At 36.8% G+C, this 19,243-nt stretch overlaps 1 long non-coding RNA gene across 1 annotated transcript in view; it reads right to left on the bottom strand.

The window, feature by feature from the left end:
- Nucleotides 1-19,243, bottom strand: part of LOC118574400 — a 78,093-nt gene that overhangs the window by 27,150 nt on the left and 31,700 nt on the right. The window contains exon 3 of the long non-coding RNA XR_004943727.1: nt 8,067-8,141. This is a non-coding gene — a long non-coding RNA (uncharacterized LOC118574400). The remainder of the gene's footprint in view (nt 1-8,066; nt 8,142-19,243) is intronic.

Raw genomic sequence — 19,243 nt, 5'->3', positions numbered from 1 at the left:
GGCAGGTCACTGATATAGATCACAGGGTTTGTAGCTGGGAGATATTGATGATTAATGTTCTCTCTGGTAGCATGCATAATACCTTCCAGCACTATGAACTCTAGTCAGTAGGGGTGAAGCTTTTAGTTAGGCACCAGATGAGCTTCTCTATGTTCAATGATGTAAGTAAGTGTTAGCATCAGCAACAGAGTTTTACCATCAAATAATAGCCTATAAGGTTTGGGAGGTTCTCTAGGAACCCTTCAGCCAGAGACTCAACAAGATGTAACTCATTCCTAGAACTGGGGGTTTTACTTGGTAGAATAAAATGAATATTTGAAGTACAGTCTCCCCTCATTATATGGTAACTACATTTAAACTGCGTTCATATATGTGTGTATTTAGAAGCTTCTAAAGTAGATTTCCATATGGTTTTCAAAAGGCCTTTAGTATTAGCTGTCCCTCTCTATATTCCTCCTTTACCCTGTTCTCCCATCCCCCTCTTCACTTAATCCTCCTATTCTAGTTTCCCCTTTATCTCTTTATAACACTGTATTCTATTTCCACTTCCTTGAAAGAGTCCCTTATTTCTCCCCCTGGTCCCTTACAAGCTACCTAACCTGTGTGGTGATTCTAAATTAAATCTTAAGCTTAAATACTAAGATGTTTTTCTTCCATTTTGAGGAAACACAATGATTTGCATAGTAGCTGTATAAGTTTGCGCTCTCATCAGCAATGAAAAAGTGTTTCCCTTTCTCCTGATCCTTAGCAGCATGTACTGTCATTTTTTGTTTTGTTTTTGTTTTTTGTTTGTTTGTTTGTTTGTTTTTTCTGAGACAGGGTTTCTCTGTGTAGCTTTGTGCCTTTCCTGGAACTCACTTGGTAGCCCAGGCTGGCCTCGAACTCACAGAGATCCACCTGCCTCTGCCTCCTGAGTGCTGGGATTAAAGGTGTGTGCCACCAATGCCCGGCCTGTCATTTGTTTATTGATCTTGTCCATTCTGAATGTTGTAAGATAAAATACCAAAGTAGTTTTAATTTTAATTTCCCTGATGGCTAATGATGTTGAACATTTCTTTAAGTATTTCTTAGTCATTTGTGCTTCATCTTTTAAGAACTCTCTGTTTAATTCTGTACCCATTTTAATTGGGTTATTTGTTTTCTTACTGTTCAGTTCTAATATTATACAGTTCTAATGTTCATTTTGAATGTTCAGTTTAATATATTCAGACACAAACTCTCTATCAGATGTATAATTGATAAAGATCTTTTTCCATTCTGTAGGCTGATGTTTTGCTTAAATGATGGTGTCCTTTGCTGCCCAGAGGCTTTTCAGGTTCGTGAGCTCCCACTTTAAATTGTTAGTCATAACTATGCTATGGGTATCCTGCTCAGAAAGTCTTTTCCTGTGCCAATGAGTTTAAGACTATTCATCACCTTCTCTTCTATAAGATTTAGGTATCTGACCTTATGTTGAGAGCATTGTCCATTTGGAATTGAGTTTTGTACAGGGTGATAAAAATAGATCTTTTTGTATTCTTCTACGCACAATCACAATCATCCAGTTTGACCAGCCCCATTTGTTGAAGATGCTGACTTTTCTACAGTGAGTATTTTTGGCTACTTTGTTAAATGTCAGGTGTCCATGTGTGGAATTATTTCAGAGTCTATTATCTATTCCATTGATAGATGTTTGCCTATCAGCACTTGCTTTTTTATTTTTCAAGTTCTGTAATGCAATTTGAAATCAAGGATGGTGATACCCTGACCAGTTCTTTTATTATTCTGGATTGTTTCAGCTAGCCATATCGAGTTTAACATTATATTTCCAATTTCTGTGGAGAAGTATGTTGGATTTTTGCTGGAGATTATACTGAGTCTGTAAGACTGCTTTTGGTAGGATGGTCATTTTCACACTCTCAGTCCCACTGGGGCACAAACATAGGACAGTTTTCATCCAATGGTGTCTTCTTCAATTTCTTAAAATTTTTATCATACAAGTCTTTTACTTGCTTGGTTAAAGTTATTCCAAGAAGGTTTAATGTTATTCTTGAAGGTACTGTTTCTGATTTTTCTTCCTCAGTATATTTGTCATTTACATACATAAATGCTATATATTTGTATGTATTAATTTTGTATCCTCCTACTTTGCTGAAAGTGTGAGTGACTCTAGAAGTTTCCAGGTGGAAATTTTGGGGTCATTTATGTATACTATCATATCATCTGCTCATAAAGATACTCTGATTTCTTCCCTTTCCTGTGATATCCTTTAGTTGTCTTATTGCTCTAGCAAGAACTTCAAGTACTGTATTGAATAGATATGGACAGTCTTGTCTTGTTCTTGACTTTAGAGGAACTGCTTCGAGTTTCTCTCCATTTAAGTTGATGTTAGCTATAGATTTGCTGTAAGTTGTCTTTATTATGTTTAGGTATGCCTCCTTGTATCCCTAGTTTCTCCAGGATTTTTAGCATGACTGTTAGATTTTTGTCAAAGACCTTTTCTGCATCTAATGAGATGTTATTTGGTTTTTGTCTTTCAATCTGGTTACATAGTGGATTACATTTATTAATTTACATATGTTGAACCATCCCTGCATCTTTAAGATGAAGCCTACTTGATGATTGTGGATGATCTTTTAATGTAGTCTTCTATTCAGTATTTTCTTGAGCATTTGTGTATCCGTGTTAACAAGGGATATACAATTTTGTTGTTGTTGTTGTTGTTGAGTCCTAGTGTGGTTTTAAAATTAGGGTAATAGTTGCTCCAGAAAAAGAGTTTTTAAGTGTTCCCTCAGTTCCTACTTTACAGAATAATGTGAGGATTACTGGCATTAGTTTTGTGGTCGTCTGGTTTAATTCTATACTGAGCCAATCATGCCCTGAGCTTTTTTGTTGTTGTTAGGAAATTTTAAATTCTTGCTTCTATTTCTATTGGAGTTATAGGTCTGTTTAAATTGTTTATTTTGTATTGATTTAACTTAGGTATGGTAAGTCAAGAAATCCATCAGTTATTTTTGCGGGGGTGGGGGGTGTTCCAGTTTGGTGGAATATAGATTTTAAAGTATGTCCTTAAGATTTTATGAATTTCCTTCATGTCTGTTTTAAGAACTCCATTTTCATACCTAGTATTACTAGTTTAGAACCTCTCTTTCTTTTGGTTAATTTTGCTAAAGGTCTGTTGATCTTGTTGATTTTTCTCAAAGAAGTAACTCTTTGTTTCACTGATTCTTTGTACTGTTTTTTGATTGTTTGTTATTGTTTCTATTTTAGTGATTTCAGCCGTGGGTTTGATAATTTCTTCACATCTACTCTATTTGGGTATTATTTCTTCTTGTTTTTTCTAGAGCTTTCAAATGTATCATTAAGTAATCAATATGAAATATCTCCAGTGTTTTTATGTGAGTACTAAGTGCCCTAAACTTGTCTCAAACAACTGTCATCATTGATTGTCATAGGTTTGAACATGTTTTCATTTTTCTGAAGTTTTTAACTTTCTCAACACATTTTTTTACTCAGTCGGGAGTTGTTCTGTTTCCATGAGTTTGTAGGCTTTCTGTTGTTGTTTCTGATGTCCAGCTTTAATCTGCTGTAGAAAGTAGGGTATTATTTCAATTTTCTTGTACCTGTTGAGACTTGCTTTGTGTACAAGTATGTGGTCAATTTTGTTCCATGAGCTGCTGAGAAGAAGGTATGTTCTTTTGTGTTTGGGTGAAATGTTCTATAAATATCTGTTAGGTCCATTTGATTCATGATGATATTTAAACCCAGAATTTCTCTGTTTAATTTTTGTCTGGATGACCTGTGTAAGGATAGAGTGGGGTATTGAAGTCATGCACTATCACCTTGTTGGGTTCAACAGGTGCTTTTAGATATAGTAGTGTTTGTTGTTGTTTTAGTGAAATTTGATTCCTTTCTATTTGGTGCATAAATATTTAGCATTGTATTACTCTTGGTAGATTTTTCCTTTGATGAGTATATAGTATCCATCCCTATCTCTTTTGATCAGCTTTAGTTTAAAGTCTATTTTGTCAGATATTAAAATAGCTGTGCCTGTCTGCTTCTTGGTTCCATTTGCTTAGAATGCCTTTTTCCACATTTTTACACCAAGGTGATATCTCTCCATGATGGTGAGGTATGTTTCTTGGGTTCAGCAGGAAGATGGATACTGTTTTCTAATCCAGTCTATTAATCCATATCTTTTTAATTGGGAAATTGAGACCATTTATTAAGAGTTATTATTCAGCAGTTTTTTTTTTTTTTTTTTTACTAATTCCTGTTATTTTACTTTGGTGTTCTTCCCCCCTCTTTTGATGAACTGAAATTTTCCTTTCAGTGTCTTCTGTAGTCCTGGATTGGTGGACAGAAATTGCTTAAATCTGTTCTTGTCATAAAATGTTTTCCTCCTCAGTTAATTGTCATTGACAGTTTTTTTCTGGGTATAGTAGTTTGGTCTGTGGTCTTTCAGGGTCTCTATAACACCTGTCTGGCCCTTCTATTTTTCTGAGACTTCTTTGAAAAGTAAGGTGCTGTTCTAATGGGCCTGCCTTTATATTTGATTTAGTCTTCTTCCTTGGTATCTTTTAATATCCTTTCCTAGTCTTTTCCCATTGTATCTTTTAATGTCCTTTTTGTTATTTACATTTAATGTTTGATTGTTATGTGCAGTATAGAGTCTTGCTCATCTGGTGTTCTGTTTCCTTCTTGCAACTTGATAGACATCTCTTTCTTTATATTGGAGAGATATTCTTAATTAGAGAAAAAAGAGGCCATAAATTTGAAGGGAGGAGGAGGGCATTGCATTGGATGGTTTGGAGGGAGGAAAAGGAAGGAAAATTTTGTAATTTTATTATAATCTCAAAAATGAAACTAAAAATAATAATATTTTTCCATGCCTTTGACTTTGATTTATTCTATACCTGCAATTTGTAGGGTTTTTGTTGTCTATTCCTAGTATCCTAGATTTCATGGATATTTTGTGCCTAAATATTTTTTTAGTTTTAACATTTTCTTTGACTGAGCTGTCCATTTCATCTACTTTATGTTCAAGACTTGAAATTAACTCTTCTATGTCTTTTAATTTGTTAGTGAGGCTTACTTAAGAGTTTTTTTATTGATTTCCTGAATTTTTAATTTTGAGTTTATTTCAGCTTGGCTTTTCTTAGGAATTCTATTTCTTTATTGAATTCTACTTTTATATCTCAAATTATTTTCCTTATTTCATTCAACTGTGTGTTCATGGTCTTAATTGAGACATTTATTCATATCTTCTCTAAGGTCCTTGAGCATATTCATAATTGCTGTTCTGAAGTCCTTGTCTTACGCTTCAGCAAAATTGCTTTTCTCAGGGCATTTTTCAACTGGGTCGGTGGTGGGGGAGGCACATTGTCTTGGTTGTTCATGTTTTTTGCACTTAGGTCTAGGTATCTAGAGTTACATTTGTGGTGTTTCTTGGTATAGTGATCTGGTCTTCCCTTTTATTTAGTTAAGTGTTGAGTTATCTAAAAAAAAAAAATGTCTATGATTTCTTGCAAGCCAGGGCTACCAGTAACAAACTCCTTTAATTTCTGCTTGTCTGAGAAGTATTTCCCTTTCACTTTTAAAGAATAATTTGGGGGGCATAGAATTCTAGTTTTATGTGGTTTAGGTCTCTCAAATTTTCAACTATATTATATTTTCTTCTTGCATTCATGGTTTCTAAGAAGTCAAATATAAGTTTTATATTTTAAGTAAGATCTATTTTTTCCTCTAATTTATTTCAATACTGTTTCCTTACCTTTGGTTTTCTGTGGTTTTGGTACGATACACCTAGCGTTAATTTCATTTGGTTTGATGTGGTTTCATCTGGTGTTCTACCATCTATTTCAGCATTCAGTTGCGCTTACATCTATGATTTGGTATCTGATAATAACTTGAAGAAATTCTCAGTAATTTTTGCTTCAAATATCCTTATTTTTACCTTTTAACGCTTGCACTAGGCATACAGTAGACAGTTTTAGTTGCTTGACAGTTCTTGGATTTTCTTTCTATATTACAAAGTATCCAGGTTTGAGGATTTTTGGTTGTTATTATTTTTGTTTTATTTTGCTGTCCTTTTGATGTCTGCTTCTGTAAGTTTCTACTGATATACACTCAAGCTTAATTTCTTTTCTCTCCCAATTTTTTTTCTGACATTATCATTACAGACACTTGATTTAGGTTTTCTTCACAAGTACTGGTTCCTACAAAAGCTCTGCTCGAAGGTCTCTTACCTGCTAAGGTGTGAATCTCTATATTTGTCCAATTAATTCAACTCATAGCTCAATACATTTCAATAGCATGTCAGTTCTCTCCTACATGTAAGAAAGATTGCCGTTTTTCAGTTTGCTTAATTATTTAGAATGCTTTTATATGACTCCTAAGCTATTTTCATGCCAAGACAAAAACCAGAAGTGCCTGTCTTCCAATTTGAATACCAGTTTTGCACATGCGTAATTCCACAACACCATGTTTTAAGCATTTATATTAACCAACTGAATTGTGCAGACCTTAAGTTGTTCATAACACAACTTAAAAATAAAACCATCATTAAATATTATGAATGATATCATCAAGAAGCTATGTAGTTTATTGTAATAAGAACACACTTTCCACAATTCTAATTTTAATCTTAAAGCTTAAATTTCATCATTGGTCACATATATTTGCAACTGTTTGCCATGAAGTAAGAGGTTCATTACTTCATTTTTAGAAAGAAGTCTGTAAAATGTTGATGTTTTGAATAACCACAGTTGCTCTATTCACGCTCCTTTTTATAAAAATTACATTCCATGAAAAAGTGACCAGTTTGGCTCACAATGAAAACCTATACAATAACCATCATACTTCTTTATGCAGCAAAAAGTATCAATATGGATTCATAGTTGAGATTTAATCAAGTTATAATTTTAATCAAGAATTTTAAAGTAAAACTGACTTTTTAATGTGATGCCCAGTCAATTGCTGTGCTGAAAAAAACCTATAAAATATAGCATATACAATTCTGTACAGTATATACTACTTAAAATGAAAACAAACAGTGACATTACTGGATCATGTATTATTACTTGTTATTTTAGAGGGCACTCTTTCTATTTATATAAAACAGTGTAAAACAGTATGCTCTGTTGTATTCAGGCAGCTGCTCCATACATTTATGTTTGCTATGTCTCTTAACTGCGCTGATACATATTATCTTGGTTTGTATAAGCATGCTATATGACATTCAAGTGAAAATGAAATTGACGAAAGACACATTTCTCAGAATGTACATCTTCCACACTTCCATCTCCACTCCATTTTTAAAGCAACAAACACTATATTTAGAGATCACTCAGATGTTGATTACACAACCTTGGATAGATAATTCATTTACTTTGATCCTCAGTTTCTCAACTATAAAATGGGATTATTTTAAAGTATTATAAAGGGGGAAGATACTCTAAATAACATCACCTGGTACATACATATTCAGATGGTAATTCTCAATATCTAAAAATGAAAAACAAAACAAAACAATGCTGGTGACCTAGAATCCAATCAGTCTAGTGAAGGTGAAAGAAAAAAATCGCACTTATTTGAAGCCACATAGGATTTCAAGGTTGGCAAATACAGTCAAAAGGATTGTTGCTATTAGGTAATATAAAATGGAAACTGTACTTATAGCTTTAAATGGCAAGTGTGCTGGTAATGCATCTTTTGTTATTCAGAAACCATGGTTAGGGCTGACAAAAATTAAACTACTGTGTAAAATCATATATTTAAAAAAATCAGGTTCAGAGAAAGACTAGAAACCCTTCATCATCTGGGCTACATATAACAAACAACATTCATATGACTGTAATGCTAGCACTCAGAGTCAAGTTTAAGGTCACCTTTAGCTAGGTTATAAATTTAAGTTTATTCTGGAAAGGAAGGAAGGAATAAAGGAAGGACAGAAGGAGGGAGGGAGGGAGGGAGGGAGGGAAGAAGAGAGGGAGGGAGGGAGGGAAGGGGTATTGGGGATACGTATTAGTTACTTTTCTCATTTTTGTGACAAAATACCTTCTAAGAGAGCATTTATTTTGGCTTACAGTTTGAATGGATACAGTCCATCATGGCAGTGAAGATATGGCAGCAGGACTGTGAAATGTTTGGTCATGTTGCATCTGAAGTCAAGAAACAGAAAGCAGGTAAGAAATGTGATCATGCCATAAAACCTCAAGTCCCATCCCCAGGAACCCATTTCTAGCAAGTTTCTGCCTCCTAAAGGTTCTTCAACCTTCCAAAAACAGTACAAACATCTGGAAATCAAACTGTTAAATGTGAGTGTCTGGGAGACACTTCATAGTCAAGGTGTAACTTCAATCTTCAGGTAGTTTCTGGGAAGAAGTCTATTGTACTTCATAAATCTATTTTTGGTTCTGAGCTTAGCCTTTTTTTAAGTACATGCACATATATTTTTACATAAAGATATTTTGACGGGTGGTGTTGGCGCATGCCTTTAATCCCAGCACTCGGGATGCAGAGGCAGGGAGATCTCTGTGAGTTTGAGGCCAGCCTGGTCTACAAAGCAACTTCCAGGAAAGGCGCAAACCTACACAGAGAAACCCTGTCTCAAACCCCCCCCCCCAAAAAAAGATATTTTGAATTGACAAATTAACATATAAACCAGTTGAGAAAAACAAACGAAACATTATAAACTTTAATCCACATACAACTAAGCAAATTAGCATCAAATGTTGAACTGAGGGTCATAAGAAGTGATACAGAAAGTTCTCATAGCATTTGAGGTTCTGACTCTATTTGTTAATGAGCTGATGGGTTTGAAGAAATGCCTCAATATCTTTTTTATTTTATAATTAATTTAATTTTACATGTCAGCCACGGATTCCCATGTCCTCCCACTCTCCCTCCCCCCAGCACACCCCCCATTCCCATCTCCTCCAGGGCAAGGACTCCCCTGGGGATTCACCTCAGCCTGGTAGATTCAGTTGAGGTAGGTCCAGTCCCCTCCTCCCTTCACCCAGGCTGAACAAAGTGTCCCAGCATAGGCCCCAGGTTCCAAAAGGCCAGCTCATGCACTAAGGACAGGTCCTGGCTCCACTGCCTGGGTGCCTCCCAAACAGTTCAAGTTAATCGACTGTCTCACTTATCCAGAGGGCCTGGTCAGTTCCATGGGGGCTCCTCGGCCATTGGTTCATAGTTCATGTGTTTCCATTGGTTTGGCTATTTGTCCCTGTGCTTTTTCCAATCATGGTCTCAATAATTCTCACTCATACAATCCCTTCTCTTTCTCGCCAATTGGACTCCCAGGGCTCCACCTGGGGCCTGGGCATGGATCCCTGCATCTGCTTCCATCAGTCACTGGATGAGCATCCTCTCATGACAGGGTTTTTGGCCATCCGATCACCAAAGTAGGTCAGTTCTGGCTTTCTCTCGACCATTGCCAGTAGTCTACAGTGGAGGTATCTTTGTGGATTTCTGGGGATCTCTCTAGCACTTTGCTTCTTCCTATTCCCATGGGTTCTTCATTTATCATGGTCTCTTTTTCCTTGTTCTCCCTCTCTGTTCTTGATCCAGCTGGGAATGTCCTGCTCCCCTAAGCTCTCTTTCCCTTGATCCTTGCCCTTCATTACCCCCCCCCCCCGACTTACATCCAGGTTGTTTATATAGATCTCATCCATTTTTCTGTTGTTGGGTGATCCAGGGTCTTTCTTAGGGTCCTCTTTTCTAGGTAGCCTCCCTGGAGTTATATGAGTCTAGTCATCTTTGTTTTACATCTAGTATCCTCCTATGAGTGAGTACAAACCATGTTTGTCTTTCTGAGTCTGGGATACCTCACTCAGGATGATTTTTTTCTAGATCCATCCATTTGCCTGCAAACCTCATGATGTCATTGTTTTTCTCTGCTGAGTAGTACTCCATTGTGGATATGTACCACATTTTATTTATCCATTCTTCAGTTGAAGTGCATCTAGGTTGTTTCCAGGTTCTGGCTATGCTATTACAAATAATGCTGCTATGAACATAGCTGAGCATGTGCCCCTGAGGTATGATTGAGCATTCCTTGGGTATCTGCCCAAGAGTGCTACAGGTGGGTCTTGGGGGAGATGGATTCCCAATTTTCTAAGAAAGCGCTATATTGATTTCCAAAGTGGCTGTACAAGCTTGCATTCCCACAAGCAGTGGAGGAGAGTTCCTGTTGCCCCACATCCTCTCCAGCTCAAGCTGTCTTCAGTGTTTTTGATCTTAGCCATTCTGACAGGTATAAGGTGGTATCTTAGAGTCATTTTGATTTGCATTTCCCTGATGATTAGGGATGCTGAGCAATTCCTTAAATGTCTTTCAGCCATTTGAACTTCCTCTGTGGAGAATTCTCTGTTTAGCTCTATAGCTCATTTCTTAATTGGACTGTTGGGCATTTTGATGTCTAATTTCTTGAGTTCTTTATATATTCTGGATATCAGCCCTCTGTCAGATGTGGGGTTGCTTAAGATCTTTTCTCATTCTGTAGGCTGTTGCTTTTTCTTGTTGACCATGTCCTTTGTTCTATAAAAGCTTCTCAGTTTCAAGAGATTCCATTTATTAATTGTTGTTCTCAGTGTCTGTGCTACTGGTGTTACTTTTAGGAAGTGATCTCCTGTGCCAAATGCATTCAAGACTACTTCCTACTTTCTCTTCTATCAGGTTCAGAGTAACTGGATTTATGTTGAGGTCTTTGATCCACTTGGACTTAAGTTTTGTGCACGGTGACAGATATGGATCTATTTGTAGCCTTCTACACATTGACATCCAGTTATGTCAGCACCATTTGTTGAAGATGCTTTCTTTTTTCCAGTGTACATTTTTGGCTTCTTTATCAAAAATCACATGTTCGTAGGTGTGCGGATTCATGTCAGGGTCTTCAATTTGATTCCATTGATCCACATGTCGGTTTTTATGCCAGTACCAAGCTGTTTTTATTACTGTAGCTCTATAGTAGAGCTTGAGGTCAGGGATTGGGATGCCTCCAGAGGTTTTTTAATTTGTACGGGATTTTTTGGCTATCCTGGGTTTTTTGTTTTTTTATATGAAGTTGGGTATTGTTCTTTCCAGGTCTGTGAAGAATTGTGTTGGTATTTTGATGGGGATTGCATTGAATCTGTAGATTGCTTTTGGTAAGATTGTCATTTTACTATGTTAATCCTGCCTATCCATGAGCATGGAATATTTTCCCATTTCTGACATCTAGACTTTAATGACTGAGCCATCTCTCTAGCCTTCATAAATCAATAGTACAGCACAAATGAACAATGTTTCCAAAGTTAATCCACACCTGGAATGATTATACCTGCATTCCTTTGTTTAGGTTATACCTGCTGAAATCTGATTTACATGACCTCTCGACTTTTTTAAATAAAATTTTGGTTGCCTTGATATATACCAAGGTCCTCTGGGAAGAGGAAATTTTGACTGAGAAAATGCCTCCACTATATTGGTCCATAGGCAAAACTCAGGGAGAACTTTTTTATTAATGACTGATGTGGGCAATCCCAGCCCATTGTAAGTGATGCTACCTCTGCTTGTATAAGAAAATAGGCTGAGCAAGCCATGAGGAGCAAGCCCAGCAAGAAGTATCACTCCATTGCCTCTGCTTGAGTTCCTGTATCCAAGTTCCTGCTCTAACTTTTCCAAATGATGAAATGTAAACTATAAGGCAAAATAAATCCCTTTCTCCCCAATTTACTTTTAGTCATGGTCTTTATCAATAGAAAGTAAACTAAGACACAACTGCATTCTCAGTGTCCTAAACCAATGTTATTCCATTTTTCCTCTTCAATTTTGACAGGCTATGATAATGGTTTGTGTTAACAAGATGAAAGATAATTGTTACTGGCCTGCGTGGCAGATGAGCATATTCTAAAGAAAGACTTGTGGCTCTCCCTTTGACCATCAAATTATTGAAACAATGGACCCAAGAAATTACAGTTTTCTTAGGATCTTCATGCCAAGAAGAGAAAAGGGCTAAAGCCCTATCAAGGACAGATGGTTGAACTTGGTTTTGTTAGGTCTATCAGCATATAGACTCTGATCCTAACTCCAGTAACAATCTAATACATACAATTTTCCCGTAACTTCTAAAATAAGTTACCACAGAGATGCTGGCTTAAAATAATGAATATTCTCTTACTTTTGTGGAAGATAGAAGCAAAAAAATCAATGTCATTTAGGAAAAAAAAATCAATATATCAGCAGGGTCACATTTGTTCCACAGTGTCAAGTTTTAAAGCTGCACTCTTATCTTGTGGCCCTTTCTTCACTTTCAAAGCCATCAGTGTACTGTTTAAGTCATCATTTGATCAGTTTAATCATGTAACTATCATTTAACTAGCAGGAGAGGAGATACTCTAAAGAGAGACACCTTTGCTTCTCATTTTGGGTATCAGACTATCGAAACAATAAACTCCAACAAATTAAAATTTTCCCACTAATTTCATGCTAGCAAAAATGAAGCCCTGGCAACAAGAGAAGTCACTTGCCTCCCTGGAAGAGATTACACAAATCTCTGATAATTTATCAAGCCACTTTGCAAGACATAGGAGACCAAACAAAAGTCAGTAATGGGTAAGGCCACACTTTGACCAGGACTGTCTAATTATGCATACTTCTTAACACCCTGTGTGAAGCAAAATCTCATTCCAGTACTCTGATGATTGACTTGGGGGATCACTGGATGATCCTTTATTTGTTCCTCTTCCCAACACAGCCTATTATTTGTCTTGTTTTAATGGAGGAATGGAAGACTGAACCTTGCTTGTTGGGACTGTTAGGGCCAGGCTTTTACTCTAAAAGCTCTAGTAACAGTTACAGTGTCATCTTTTCTAGCCCAGCTTCCTCTATCTCCCCCATATAATGGCATCTGTGATGACAATTAAGGCCCACCAAAATAACCCAGGGTTATTATCATATCTCACAATCCTTAACTGAACATCTTCATAGCCCCTTTTACAATAGCTAATAATATTCTGTATTCCAGGAATGAAAACTTGATAAATTTGAAAGCTTTCAATCAGTCTATAGTGACCACAGTAGGGAAAAGTATTCCAAAACTTAACTTAATTTTTAAACATTTTGAACAATGTAACTTCAACAGCCATCAAAATCATATATATAGGTACTTGTTAAGACACTTAAACGGAATTCTCTTTCTTGCTTGCTCTATTGCTGTTCTTTTACATGTCTCTTTCCCTTTCTTAATGTTCGTATCTAAGTCTAGATTAAAAGCTTTACTTTGTCAACTCCAATTTTGCGTCATATCGACTCCTCCAAAGTACTTTTAAAATTTGTATATCTCATATTTTTTCATATTTTTGAAATTAAAATATAATTATATAATTTCTGCTTTACTTTAGCTTTTCCCTCCAAACCCTTCCATAACTCCCCACTTGTTCTCTATCTCAAATACATGGTCTCTGTTTTTTCTTTAATTGTTGTTACACACACACACACACACACACACACACACCAGGAATGTATGTGTGTATATTGCTACACATATAAATACAATCTCTTCAGTCCATAACGTTACTTGGAACAGGGTGCCTGCTGTGAGATTGTATCTCCTAGAAATATGAAGGAAGCTACACCTATAATATTGCAAGAGTACCTGAATAAGAGCAACATCAACTGGCATGTTAATATGGAAGAAGGAAATCACACTGGACAAAGAACTACAAGCAAATCAGGAATGCTGAGAACCAGAGAAATAGTATTCCTCAGGGAAGAGTCCTGTAATTGGTTATCCAATACCAAGTGGTCAGTCCTGAAATCATATACATACAAGTTATATTCCAGGATTTCTTTTCTGTAGTGTATATCAAGAATTTCGGCTGAATAAAGGTTTCTAAAAAGAACTCCTCAGGCTGCTACAGCTGGCATTGTGTGGCTGCATGTCTCACTGATGCTGACAGTAGATGTGCCAGACACTGTTGGAAATAGATTACATACATTAGCTCTTTTAATTCTTATAAGTCTATGAGGAGAGATTATTATTAACTATCACCATTTTCCAGGAGAAGAAGGTACAAATTAAATAACCCATTCATAATCACAGATTCCAATAAACTGGTAAGTCAAATTCAGACATAGGCAATCTGGCTCTGGAGCACCTAACAGCCACTATAGTGTCTTTTTAAGATACCAGGAAATAAACAACAGATTCAGGAGGTAAAAAAAAATAGAATATCCTTAAGCTACTAAATTTTTACTAAGTAGAAGAGGTATTTTATCTATTCTGTATCATTATTTAAAACTAGACTAAGAATAAGGGCTGCAAATGATACCATTTCAAGACTTTACCAGGTCATTCCGAATCTCCTCTGTGAGTGTGAATCTCCCATCAATGGAGCAAAAGGAAAGCAGGTAACAGTTTTAAAATGTTCTAAAATCTAGATGGAGAGCTATGGACTACATGTCACTCTTGGGGTATCCATTTGCATAGTTGTAAAAGGCTGCTGCTAGAACTGTACTTTACATGACCATTCAAAACTGGCTAGGTACAACATGACTTACAAAGATGCTTGATAAACTGTCCTTTTCTTCATTATAAAGGCATTTCAATATAATTTGCTTTGTGAAACTGCATGTTACTAACATGCATCTGATGCCATAACTAATGCTAAAAATCCAAATAAAAACAGATAGAGGGAGCAAACCTGGCCTAGTTTCATTTGGTTGCTATTTAAAAAGTACCCCAAGAAAAACCAACTTGGGAGGAAAAGTTTACTTTAGCCCACAATTCCAAGATTTAGTCTATTATAATAGAGAGTCAAGGTGGCAGGAACTTAAAACAGTCACATCACATTCAAAAGTAGAGAGAAAGGAATATGTTGTATGCCTACTTGTGTTCACCCTCTCCAATATTCTTACACAGTTCAGAAACACTTACATGTGGAATGGTACCACCTACAGGAGACTAAATCTTCCCACATGAATTTGTGTAATCAAGACAATTCCCCCAAGACATGTCTACAGGCCAACCAGATGTACACAATCCCCCTATGAAACTCTCTTTCCAGGTGATTCTAAGTTATATCAAATGGACAATTAAAAGTAACCATCACATATAACCCTCAAATTGCTCTTAGTTTTAGCTGTCCCTCCTTGTAGTCTCTCCTTTGACCCAGTCTCCCCTCCCTTCCATTTAAGCTTCTTAAATTACGTACACAAAAGAAATATAAATGCAATCATCAAACAAAGTGGGAGACAAAGCCACAACTTGGCATCTCTCAGCACCAAATGAAACCTCTCATGCCAGAAACGAGTTATATCTAATTGTGTTGTTGGCCAAAGGAGCTCCATGGAAAATCCCCCAAACAACCCAGGATATTGTCAAGGCTATTGACTGATCTCCACAAAATGATGGCAAGGCCCTATTGTTAAAGACACCACCAACATAACTCACTGAACATGCAGAAGTCAAGCTAGTGCTTACCTAGAGCCTTCACTCCTGCTGACTAGTGTTCATAGTACTAGATTCTGGTAACCAGAAAGTAATCCAGCTACAAACCCTTTGATCTACAATGGTAACCTGCCTGCATGATATACTGATACAACAGTGGCTCAAGTTTGTGGGAGTAAGCAACTACTATCTGACTGGATTTAAAGCCCATTCCATGAGATGGAACCTATGCTTGACACTGCTCTGGTGGCCAAGAACCCATTACATAGTTCATGGACCTAGAGCAAAGCCAATTACTACTGTCCTGATAAATGAACATAGCAATAAAATGATTCCTAATGACATTCTGCTATACTCATAGATCAGTGCCTTGCTCAGCCACCATCAGAGAAGGTGCCTCCTGCAGTAGATGGGAATAAATACAGAGGCTCACAACTAAGCACTGTGCAGAGAGTGAGATGCCTTGGAACACTCAGTCCTTTCTCCTCGGGATTCAGGGAACTTTGCAAATAGAAGGCAGAAGATTGTAAGAGTCAGTGGGGATAGAAGGCACCAAGGAAACAAGGCCTTCTAGACACAGCAGGAGTGATGCACATATGAACTCACAGAGACTGTGGCAGCACACACAGGGCCTGAATGGGTCTGCGCCAGATGGGGTCTAGGTGCTGAGAGGAAAAGTGGACACTGCCCCTCTTCCAACCCAGAACCTATCTCTAATTGATAACCGCTTACAAGGAAAAATTCGTTTTCTGCAATGGAGTCTCGCTGAAGATAACAAACCATTCTTAACAGCAGGTCTACACTCAGCAGCAGGTGGACAACATGAAACAAACTCAATGGTATTTTTAAAGTTTCTTTTTTTTTGTCTCACAGTGTTTTTTTTTCAGAGAATATTTGTTTACTATTTGTTACCTTACAGATCTTTTGCTTATATATTATGGTTCCTGATTTTGTGTTTTTATGGTATCTCAGTTTGTGTAAATGTTGTCTGCACCTGTATGCCTTTCTTGTGTTCTTTCTTTTCTGCTTGAGGTTTTTTTGGTTTGTTGGTTTTTTATTTTTGTCCTATTGTTTGTTTTTATTTTATTTTTTTTTTAGGTGCCTGTTTTCTAATGAGAGAAAAAGAAAGGTATAGATTTGGGTGGTTGGGGAGGTGTGGGGAGGGGAGGTCTGGAAGGAGTTAGGGGAGGGGAAACCATGATCAGAACTTTGTGTGGAAAAAAATTATTTTAATCAAACAAACAAACAAACAAACAAACAAACAAAAAGTAACTTAGTAACCATCACAAAACCCTATTCTGAAAACATTCTGACCTATCACTTTTCCCTTACATTAATGCATGAGGAATCATCTCCATTAAAGTTTGCTCATAAACAATCTATCCAAAAGCTAAACAAAGTGTCTTCCTTGAGAAGTCTGTACTTACTGCATGAGTGTGTACATTCACCTTGCAGTAAAGTTCCTCATAATTGTAATCTCTCTTAATTCATTTTACTTATGTTAGCAGGATATTTGAAACATTGTAAATGTCTCAATGTGGCCTATATCTGAGATTTCCTGGGCCTTCACCTACTGGTAACTCCTGGCACTGAAGGGCTCTTGATTATAATCATGATTTGCAAAAGTTCCCCAGAGAATTCTCCCATTACTATACAAAAACCTTTTTCCTTTATGAGACTATCTTAGATTAATTTTAAAGGGAGTTTATAATATTCAGCATTAATTTTAAAGACTTTATGACTGTTAATTTAACTGAGCAGCCAGGGACCTTTCCCACAGATTAATTCAAATCTTAGCAACTTCAATAACCCAACAGTATATGTAAAAACAACAAATTATATAAAAATAATATACTAGCTGGGCAGTGGTGGCACATGCCTTTAACCACAGCACTCAGGAGGCAGAGGCATGCAGAGCTCTGTGGGTTCTGGGCCAGCCTGCTCTACAAAGAGTGTTCCAGGACAGCCAGGGATGTTACATAGAGAAACCCTGTCTCAAAAAACAAAAACAAAAACATAAAATACCAAAACAAAAACAATACAAAAAACAAATCAAATAAAATCAAAATAAATTACTAATCACTTGTTACAATGAACCACAATAGTATATACATTTTACATCATTGCTAAGTGTAAAAATGTTTCTTGAGCCGGGTGGTGGTGGCGCACGCCTTTAATCCCAGCACTCGGGAGGCAGAGCCAGGCGGATCTCTGTGAGTTCAAGGCCAGCCTGGTCTACAAAGCGAGTTCTAGGAAAGGCACAAAGCTACACAGAGAAACCCTGTCTTGAAAAACCAAAAAAAAGGTTTCTTGAAAACTTATCTTCACTGTGTCCAATGCACTCTGGGATTTTTAATGTCTCATTTACTTTTGAAATACTGTTGATCAGAACTCATGAAATGGACTTCATAATTCTATCACTGAGTTTCAATTTACATTATAAAATGCTTGGGATAAGACAAATTTTTGCCTATTGTTTCCAAAGCATTTCTGGTCTTACATTGACATAATAGAACTTTTCTGTCATTGTAGTTCCCTGACTGACTTCTTGACTCACTGTGATCTTTCCTTTCACATTTTGTCAGCTACCCTGTCCCATAGTTAGATACTTTTGTTTATATTACAGTCAAAAACTTCATTTAAAACTTTTATTTTACATGTATTTGTTTTAACTACACGTGTATGTATGTACATGGACACGAATGCCATGTTGCCCATGTGGAGGTCAGAGGATAACTTGTGGGAGTTGGTTCTCTTCTTTCTTTTACTATGTGAGTTCCACAGATCAAAATCAGGTCATTGGGGGTGCCATTACTGACTGAGCCAACTCACGGGCCCCCAAATCTCATTTTAATGTATTCTATTCTCACCTTTAGTAATTCTCTATATTATGAACACTCCTAAAAGTCATCATTTTATATCCTTTCATATGGATCCTATCCATATCCTTTGAGAGAGAGAGAGAGAGAGAGAGAGAGAGAGAGAGAGAGAGCACGCTTACATTCCATAGTCAATATCCTTTTCATATATCTTCAGCTCCCCCTGGAAGTATTTTTCTTGGTAATCATTCAAAACTAGTTAAATTAAACTAACCCATTTAACTTCTCAAACAATTTAGTACCAAAGCCATCAGGAGGCATCAAGCATCAGTATAGAAGGTGTCCAGAGTAGAAGGGATAGCTATGGTAGCTTTTCATGGAGTATCAGTGGCCTATAAAGTGAAAAGTGAATTTATAGTGCATCACTCGTGTGTCAGAGTCCAAAGGGTATAGGTGAGAAGGATAGCTATAATGATGGAAAAATAGCTATTATGGGGTTTCAAAAGTGAATGTAAAATTTAATACATCTCTCAGAAGGCCACACTGCTGAATACTCAACTTACTTATGTTGTCTAACATGAAAAAAAAAATCAAGCTAGTCTCCAACTAGAAGCTTCCTCTCTACTTACTAGTATTTATGGTGCTGGAAGGTACTTTGCATATTACCAGAGGGAAAAAGTAATGGTCGATTTCACCCAGCTACAAACACTGTGATCTACAACAGAGACCTGCCTGTAAGATGTACTGATGCAATAGTGGCATAAATCTCATGGAGTAACCAACTACTTTTTTTTGGATTTAAGGCCCACCTCATGAGAAGGAACCCATAAGCTTTGTGGGAAAATCTACTACTATTATTCTGCTAAAGGGACATAGCAATAAAATGACTCCTAAAGACATATTGCTATAACCATAGATTGGTTCCTCACTCAGCCCTAATCAGAGAAGCTTCTTCTTGCAATAGGTTTTAATTAATACAGAGACCTACAACTGAGCAATACGTAGAGAG

This window comes from Onychomys torridus, chromosome X, assembly GCF_903995425.1.
Source record: "Onychomys torridus chromosome X, mOncTor1.1, whole genome shotgun sequence".
Lineage (NCBI taxonomy): Eukaryota > Metazoa > Chordata > Mammalia > Rodentia > Cricetidae > Onychomys > Onychomys torridus.
Note: the sequence above shows the minus strand (reverse complement) of the source record. Positions and strands in the feature narration are given on the sequence as shown.